An 8,982-nucleotide genomic window follows, 5' to 3' on the forward strand; every position below is an offset into this window, starting at 1 on the left:
TTTAATGTCTATAGTACTGCTTTCTGCTTCAGCTGCTGCTAAGCTGATACTGCTTTCTGTTTCTGTTGCTGCTAACTTTAGTGTCTCTGGTACTACTTTCCACTTCTGCAGCTGCTAACGTTAGCATCTCTAGTACTGTTTTCTATTTCTGCTGCTAACTTTAGTGTCTCTACTACTGCTTTCTGTTTCTGCTGCTGCTAGCTTTAGGGTTTCTGATACTGCTTTCCACTTTTGCTGCTGCTAACTTTAGTGTCTGTGGTACTGCTTTCTGCTTCTGCTGCTACCAACTTTAGTATTTCTGGTACTGCTTTCTGTTTTGCCTGCTGCTAACTTTAGTGTCTCTGGTACTGCTTTCTGCTTCTGCTGCTTCTAACTTTAGTGTCTCTGGTACTGCTTTCTGCTTCTGCTGCTACTAACTTTAGTGTCTCTGGTACTGCTTTCTGTTTTGCCTGCTGCTAACTTTAGTGTCTCTGGTACTGCTTCCTGCTTCTGCTGCTGCTAACTTTAGTGTCTCTGGTACTGCTTTCTGCGTCTGCTGCTACTAACTTTAGTGTCTCTGGTACTACTTTCTGTTTCTGCTGTTGCTAACTTTAATGTCTCTTGTACTGTGTGTAACCCATTCTTGTTGACACAAATGCACTGTTACAATTATTAACATCTCTTACTGCATTATTACAGGATATTCTTTACAGCTATTTTTTGTGAATTTAAAAGTGAAGGCTACACAGACATGCATCACTGTTAATTGTTGTACTGAGAAGTAAATCTATAATGCAACATGGATGCAATCCTATATGTTGTTTGTATGATTGGATTGCTTTCCTTTCTTGAATCTACATGGTTTGTACATACATAGCCATCACTGTTAGTGCTATAATGTAATGATAATGAAACTTTATATCCTGATTGTATACTGTAGATTCCAGTGGAAATGCAGCCCTGTACATTGTATGTAAATGTCAATTGTATTTTACTCCTTTTGTCTTTAGCAGAGGTGCTTGCTATCTCTGTATATCAAATACTTTTTATGTATTTATATTTGTCAGTTGGAGCCTTTCCCATAGGCCTCCACTGAAAAAGGGTTTTATTGCCTAGCTGGAATTTCTCAGTAATCAAATGCAATCAGTAAATAAATCTGCCAGGACATGGACCATGTCAGATGAAGGGTGGTTGGAAAAAGAATAAGAAACATGGAGCGGAGCATCTGGTGGCAGTAGCAGCATTATATATGCCATCTAGTATGCAGTGGATTTTTGGAGTGCTTCATCTGGGCAGAGCTGCTGATGTCATGCTCATCGTTGCAGATAATGTGAGCCCACTGCAGCCCTCCCCCACTAATGCTGAATGTTTAGCAGTAATATGTCTTGCAGTCATGGAATGGGAGTGCCAAATCACAAACAGAAGTTCTACTCCTCCCTGTCAGAGTTGGTGAGCTGTCAAAATCCCACCCGTTTCAGCAAAAGTATTGTAATTTCATTGACCTTGTGCAACCTTCAGCTGAAGACATAAAAGTAGGGATATTAAGTGCAGAAAGAACATGCTTCTTGCAAATATTTTGTTTTATACATTGTTTTTGATGCACTGTGTATACTTTTGGTATTTTATTGAATTATTGTGGGATATTTTCAGTATTTTGTGATTTTGGTACTTTGCCATTTTCTGGACCAATATACATAAGTATATATTTTGTTAATTTTTCTATTAATATGGTAGCTCCACAGACACCAACACAAGTTCAGAATTCATTATTTTACTAAGGGCTTTATTCCAAATAAGCAGATACAACATAGTGTAAATGCCACACAATACCAAGCAGTGCCTACACTATCTCCTTGGTCAGGTTAAATTATATAGATGCAACTTGATACATCAAAGAAGGCCAAATAAAATGCTTTTTTGAAATGAAACTTAATGTCCAAAAACTTGTATTTGATGAACACAAAGAGTGTTTTATGTGGGGATCAAATCACTGCATACAACCATTCAGGAGTCTGTATCCCCACTGCCCTCTTGATTTTATTACCAGCTCTAAGACTACACCAACTTTTGGAAAGAAGATTTCTGCCACTGCAGCAACTTTTTTTTTTTCAAAAATCTGAGAGAAAGTGGCATATGTCTACATCTTTGCCTGCCAGTTTGACCTAGTCTTGTTTCACATACAATAAAATATAAATACTCTGCATTTCAAACACCGAAGTACAGTTTCAGTTTCTTGTTTCTCAGGTTATAGAAAGGTGCTTGTCAAAACATTTCATTTAAATCTAATTGTCCATACCAGAAACTTTACAGTGTACAATTTCCTTTTCACATTTATGATAGCCATCCCCTTGATTGTCGTCAGTCCCAGTGAACAGAAGTATATGAGGTCTGTGTTTTCCTCGCTTTTCTTAGTGACAGTGTTTAAAGATATTTTAGTTTTTGTTACTTTTACTATTTTTTGTATCTACATAACATCATACACAATCAGCCATTGAGAGAGCATGACAAAATACAGGGAGAAACAATTGTGCATCCTGTTGCTGATTGTGAGACAATAAATGGCTGCAATTCTGTATGCTGAAAGGCACAATAATGTAGTAAATCTGTTGCATTGTGTACTGTGCAAACACTATAGCATATTAGTAGCTGAGAAGCACTGAAAACATAAACCTCAAAGAATTACTGAAAATAAAAAAAAGAAAGGATCACCCTGCTAATGCCAACATTCAAGAAAGTAGAAGCAAGAAAACCTGATAGTGCAGTCAAAAAAAGAAACAAATGTAACATTAACCACTGAAGTAGAAAACCTGATAGTGCAGTCAAAAAAAGAAACAAATGTAACATTAACCACTGAAATAGCTGTACTCAGTTATTATAGTATCCTAGCATAATGAAAGGCATAGAGTTGGATACACAAGCAGAAACTAAGTAGTATGGAATAAAGACTCTCAGATAGTTCCAAGAATAGTAGGAGCAACGGTTTTAATAAAAAGATCATTTTCAAGCATACTTAAATATGCTGCCAATGCATTTAATTTCATATGAACCAAGGAAGGAAGCAATTCGGGTACATTGCAGGTGTTGAGAAGAATATTGTTGGCATACATCAATGTTGGCATACTAATTTCATTAACTTTAACAATACCCTGACTTAGGAATGGGGTCCATTTATGACACAGTATTAGAAACCCTATACATCTAGAGAAAAAAATAGCCAATGTAACATTTTCATTGTTAACATATCATAACGTATTTAAAACAAGTTACTGTGCTAGAAAGTGATTTAGAATTTTGTACACAGCTGCAGTCTTTTTAATTGTGTCAACTATAGCAGCCTTCCATGTCTCAAACACAACTCTTTTAAGTGTATTAATCTGTTGTCATACCATGTATTTTGATATAAAATATCTTTTTTTATTTTTTTAAGTTACCAACTCAGAGTCACATAGTCAGGTAATGGAAGCTATGGAAGCTGAGGGAATAAACTCTTACACCACTTTTGTCCATTTTTTAGTGTCTCACATTAATGTTTGTCTAATTGTCTTAGAAATATTTCCAGCTGCCTTTGCATATAACATATGCTTATCCAGTACGAGTTTTGATGATTTTTCTGTGTTTTTCATTTTCCATACATCTTCAGTATCTCAGAAACTCATTAGTGGGTTCCAGTTCTGTACCCAAAAGTATTTCTACTTGCTGCTGTTATGGCACCCCACCAAGTGTCAATTGCCATAAAAAATCAAATAAAAAAATACAGCTGTATTGTACTTTGAACAGAGTTTACAGTTATTACTGCCCACATATCTGTCTAGTTTCATGCCAGTAAAAGTGAAAGAACAATTAATCAAAGTAATATAATTCCATTTTATAGCTTTTAGGTACTGTGTTCTGTCCTACCCCACCAAGCCACATCAATGATCAATTACCCTAACTGTACATTGTTTTCATCCACCAACTGACCCCCATCTGGTAACTACTAGTAATGATCACCTCTGCTTAATAAAAGTAATAAAACAGCTACAATAATGTATTTCAAGTTGCTGCTGATTTAGAGCAATCCCCATGTTGATCATAGTAAAAACAAATAGAAATGGAAGTAAAACATATGTTTTGCTGTGGGCACTGTCTGCAATTACCACTACTCCATAGTTCTATCTGGTTTGTACTAATACATTAAAATAAAACACATACTTGGAAGAGAAAAAAAATCCCTGAAGATCTGTGCATCTGCAGCTCCCAATAGGTTCTGGTCATATGATAAGAAATTGCCAAAGAAGCACTGCAAATGGATGCTAGCAGCAACTGATTGCAGGTGCTTTGATGTCATAGTAATAGAACAAGGGTTGGCTACCTATGCCCAGCTACTATATTTCTAGGGCAGAAGTTAGAAGGCATGCTAATAAATAGCATGATCTGTCACTTCCAAGTTAAAATTTCCATTAATTTTAATGTAAAGTTACCAATTAATTGCTTGTACAGTTACTCTACTGATCAAATAATAGATGTGCTACAAAACTATTTTTCCTTAATTTAAAAATGGTTTCATGCTTACCTAAATTAAGAACAAAAAATACATTAAAGCAGTGTAAACTCTGCACCCACACTTGTTGTGCAACAATGGAATACCAAATAAGTTTGCAACCTGCAGACAAGGGATTATTTTTTCATAAACAGCTTTAAATGCATTTTGACTCTAAATATTACTTTGTTGTTGTATGATATTAGCTGCTCCAGATACACACAGCTATCAACCTGTTTGATTTAATTTGTATATTTCAGCTACATTTAGTACCTCATCTTTACCAGTCTGAAGTTTATGCTTAATCCACTTGTGATTGCACAAGTGTATAAATACCGAGCACGTGCAAGCTAGACTGCCATTTTGTAGTTAGTTGTTGAGGTGTAATAATGTATGTATGTATGTAAGCTCTGTCTGGTAACTAGTTTGTTCATATTTTATCATGCTGCTATTTATCCTGATGTGTTTGTGTGTATTAAAGCATCTGAACAAAACCTTCTTGTTATGTGTGTTAGAGATGAATGAGAGACAAGGTGTCAGAAGCGGGATGTCTGAAAGGACATGGAGTTAGAAGAAGCATACCGAAGGGGCATGAAGTTAGAAACAGCTTAGCTAAAACGACCTATGGCACTTGTTTAGATGCTGGTGGAATATACAGAAGTGGATCATCCTAAAAAATGCAAAACTTTGCAAAAAAGGTCAGAAACTAATTTCAGGTATTAAAACTTGCTCAACCCTATTTATTTTCGTATAATATGAAACAAGGCATACAGAATGTTCTAAATGATATTTGCATAAACCGATATGTACAATATTGATAAAAATATTCAAATTACTATGGAAAATGTTTGAAATAAAGTCCAAATTGCATACAACAAATAAAATAAAAGGAAACCACATTTTCGCAAAGCATATGTATTTTTCGTATTAAGCAAATATATCTGAGTTATTAGAAGTATATAAGGTGTTCGCATGTTCATGAGTGTTACAGTAAAGCTATTTCACAAAGTACAGCCATTACAGGGCATATTTCAATGAATACAGTCATTACAGAGCATATTTCATAAAGTACAGTATTTTGAAGAGTTTATTCTGCGTTTGAATGTTATTGCAAGCTCACAGAACAGTTTGTTCGTATATAATTACAAGGACCATATTTTCAGTGTGTTTGTGTATACTTTGTGGGCATGGCAGATGGATTTCGAAAACCCAGTGCATTTGTGTTTGACAATAATATTGCTGAGAACTGGAGAGTGTTTGTGCAAGAGTACAACATTTTTATACAGGCATCTTCTTCTTCTTCTTTCGGCTTTTTCCTGGTTAGGGGTCACCACAGCGGATCACCTGTCCGCTCATGATTGGCAGTAGAGTTTTATGGTGTCAAGTTGCCAGCCCGGTGCCCAACCTTTCACAGAAGGCACACACACACACACACACACACACACACATTCACATCTAGGGCCAATTTAGAGTATCCAATCCACCTACAGCATGTCTTTGGGATGTAGGAGGAAACCCACGCGACCACAGGGAGGACATGCAGACTTCGCACAGAAGGCACCCCATCATTTTTATACAGGTATCATTTTCTGATAAAGATGACCATATAAAGGTATTTATTATACTTAATTTAGCTGGGCCAGAAGACATAGAATGGGAACGTTCATTTGTGTATGTACCTCCTATCTATACAGGAGAGGGGGAACCATCATATTGTTGTTCCGGCTGACTCAAGGGAGGACCCAAAGTGCTTGAAATATAAATTTAGAGAAATGTGTAAAACCCAGACAAATGTTACAATGGAGACGCACTTATTTTATACAAGGGATCAAAAGCCTGATGAAACTTTTGCAGCATATATAACTGACCTGAGAAATAAGACTAAAATGTGCAGATTTGGTAACTTAAGGGATGAGTTGATAAAGGACAGACTTGTGTGTGGCATAAAAGATGATGCTGTGAGAAAGATTTTGCTTTGTGACAGTGATTTAACTTTGAATAAGGCCATTGAGAGTTGTCAGATATTCGAGCTCACAGAAAAGCACGCAAATATGCTTACAAATGAGAACAGCTCTCGAAGGCACAGTGATAAAGCTCATGTTAATAGTATGCAGCACGTAGTTAAAAGAAATAGGCCCAAGCACATGGCAGCAACTGTAACCCCTGCAGCACTCACTGGTAAACCCCAGAACTTTCTAGCAAATTCTAGAGTTTGCACAGTCTCAGTGAAGCATAAAAGTGAGTCACCAAACTCAAAGCATGGGCCCCAACCCAGTGTCATTGCCAACTGTAGTAATTGTGGTAGAAACCATGAGTTTAAAATGGAAACATGTTTAGCATTTGGTCAACAATGTCACAAATGTAATGAATGGAATAATTTCAAAAGATTTTGTAAATCAAAAGGCCCACATTCATTTATTAAAATGGAACATTTTAAGAAATGAGTTGATCAATTAGACAGTGGCAACTCCACTCATGTTGATGGTGTGTCAGTGCTTCATGAAACGGTCAATGCAGTAGATTCTGGGGCAAAGAGTGAAGTATTTTGTACTGTTCAGATAAATGGCAAACCCATAGAGTTCAAAGCTGATATGGGTTCCAAGTTCAATGTTATGTCAGCAGAAACATTTGCTAGAGTGTGTAAAGTTGAAAGGCTTAATCTGGCAAGGTGTGCGAAGCTTGCTGCTTATGGAAGTGAAGAAATTCAAACTGAAGGCTCAGTAGTGCTTTCATGTTACTCTGCTGGAAGAAGCTACAACTTATTATTTTATGTGGTCAAAAGGCATGTCCAGTCATTATTAGGGCTCAGAGACAGAGTTTGAAAATGGGGCTTTCATTTACTAAGGAAGACCACAATGTTAGCTTAAAAGACCACTACTCTAATTTTGCCCAGCACATTTTTTTCTACCTGTGCTGATCTTTTTGAAGACAAACTAGGCAAACTTCCAGTTGTGTACACCATGAAGTTAGACCCAGAGGTCAGTCCAGTTATTAGGTCAGTGTTTAAAGTTCCAACAGCCATGAGGACAGAGTCAAAGCTGAGTTAGATAAAATAGTGCAACAAGGTGTGATTTGTCTAGTTGAAACTCCAATTGAAAGGGTATCTTCCATGGTGGTAGCTCATAAGAAAAGCTCAGATGACATCAGAATTTGTGTTGACCCATGATATTTGAACAAAGCACTAAAAATACCTCATTATCCAATGTGCACAGTCAAAGAAGTCACAGCTTTGATGCCAAATGCCACTATTTTTTCTGTCTTGGATGCAAAGAGTTAATCGTGGCAAATTCAGCTTGACAAGAAATCATCATTGCTCACAACATTTGGTACTCCATTTGGCAGGTACAGTTTTTTGAGAATGCCATTTGGGATAAATTCTGCAAGTGAAGTCTTTCAGCATGCAATGGAGCAATTTTTTTTTCTGGGTATCCTTGTGCTATTATAGTAGACAACATACTGGTAGGAGGTTGTGATGAAGTAGAACATGACAGAAACCTCAGAAAAGTTCTAGAAAGAGCAAGTCAAGTGAATCTTAAGCTCAATCCACACAAATGCAAGTTCAGGCTACAAGAAGTTACTTGTATTGGTCACTTATTTACCAGTACAGGACTACGACCAGGCCCTTCAAAACAAACAGCCATTCTCAAGATCCCAGCTCCAGACAATGTTCAAGCCCTGTAACCTTTTCTTGGCATGGTCAAGTACCTAGACAAGATAATTACATACTTTAGCCAACTTCCAGCACTGCTTAGAGAGCTGACAAGTAAAGATGCATCCTAGTGCTAGTTAGAGCAACACCAAAGAGCATTTAATGTCCTGAAACAGAGAATTCCTAGTCCACCAACTCTCACATACTATGCTGTTCACAAACAAGTTACACTTTCCTGTGATGCTTCAAAATTTGGTCTTGGTGTGATCATTCTACAAGAGGATCAACCTATTGCCTATGCATTGAGAACTCTCACCCAAACTAAAATGCAGTATGCCCAGATCAAGAAAGAGCTTTTAGCAATTGTGTTTGTATGTTTGAAGTTCCATGATTATGTATGGTAGCCCTATCCAGATCGAAACAGACCACCACCCTCTAGTCACTATCTTGAGAAAGCTTATGCATTCAGCTCCAGCTCGACTGCAGCATATGATGCTGAGATTGCAAAAGTACAATTTCCATCTTGTCTACAAGAAAGGCAAACTTCCTTATCTTGCTGATACATTATCTAGATCACCCAGAAGCACCACAGAACAGCATGAGAATGACAACCTTGATTTTGAGGTCATGGAAGTGTGAAATTTTTCTTCCACACATCTTGATAAGCTAAGAGCTCACACAGCCACAGATCCAGTTTTACAGAGGCTCAACCACTTTATCAAACAAGGATGGCCATCAAAGCAATCTAGTTTACTTCAAGAGGTGCAACCTTATTTTCCATACAGATATGAGATTTTTTCTGGCAAAGGTATATAATGAAAGGTCCAAAATTAAT

This window comes from Protopterus annectens, chromosome 8.part1, assembly GCF_019279795.1.
Source record: "Protopterus annectens isolate FY-2018-M chromosome 8.part1, PAN1.0, whole genome shotgun sequence".
Classification (NCBI taxonomy): Eukaryota; Metazoa; Chordata; order Ceratodontiformes; family Protopteridae; genus Protopterus; species Protopterus annectens.